Source organism: Xylocopa sonorina, unplaced genomic scaffold (genome assembly GCF_050948175.1).
Source record: "Xylocopa sonorina isolate GNS202 unplaced genomic scaffold, iyXylSono1_principal scaffold0085, whole genome shotgun sequence".
Classification (NCBI taxonomy): Eukaryota; Metazoa; Arthropoda; class Insecta; order Hymenoptera; family Apidae; genus Xylocopa; species Xylocopa sonorina.
In genome coordinates, this window is record NW_027490156.1 from 105,652 (window position 1) to 106,812 (window position 1,161).

Here is a 1,161-nt window from a genome sequence, read left to right on the forward strand (position 1 = left end):
AAATGCGACACTTCCTCGCTAGGAAATAAAGTTTGCAGATAACTACGAATCGAAGAAATAGAGCTCTAATGCTTCTTGAATCGCCATATCGCATCTCATTTCTATGTTTCATAATAAGATATAATATTCATTGCGAAGTGTCATGTATACATCGTATTCCTCTCAAGAGAATGTAAATGCGACACTTCCTTTCTAGGAAATTACGTTTCCAGATGTCTACGTATCGAAGCAATAGAGTTCTAAAGCTCCTTAGAACGCGATTACGCATCTCATTTCTATGTTTCATGATAAGATACAATATTCATTGTGCAGTGTTACGTACATCTCGTCTACACTACAAATGAATGTAAATGCGATACTTCCTTCCTAGGAAATAGCGTCTGCACATGTCTACGTACCGATGCAATAGAGTTCTAATGCTTCTTAAGACGCGAAATCGCTCCTCATTTCTATGTTTCGTGATAAGATATAATATTTATTGTGGAGTGTTATGTATACCTCGTATTCGCTTCAAAAGAATGTAAATGCGACACTTCCTTGCCAGAAATTAGTGACGGCAGATGTCTACGTATCGAAGCTACAGAGATCTAATGCTTATTAAATCGCGATATCGCTTGTCACTTCTATGTTTCATGATAAGATATAATATTCATTGCGAAGTATTATGTATACTTCGTCTATACTCCGAATGAAAGTAAATGCCACACTTCCTTGCTGGGAAGTATTCCTCCATTGCTTCGATACGTGGACATCAGGAAACGCATTTCCTAGGATGGAAGTGTGTAATTTACATTCTTTTGTAGTGTACACGACGTATACATAACACTTCGCAATGAACATTATATCTTATCATGCAACATAGAATTGAGATGAGATATCGCGTTTTAAGAAGCATTTGATCTCTACTGCTTCGATACGGAGATATCTGCAAACGCTATTTCCTAGAAAGGAAGTGTCGCATTTACATTCTTTTGAAGTGAATACGAGGTATGCATGACACTTCGCAATAAATATTGTATCTTATCATGAAACATAGAAGTGAGATGCGATATGGCGATTTAAGAAGCATTAGAACTCTATGTCCCCGATGCGGAGACTTCTGCAAATGCTATTATCCTAGCATGGAGGTGTCGCACTTACATTCTTTTGAAGTGAATACGA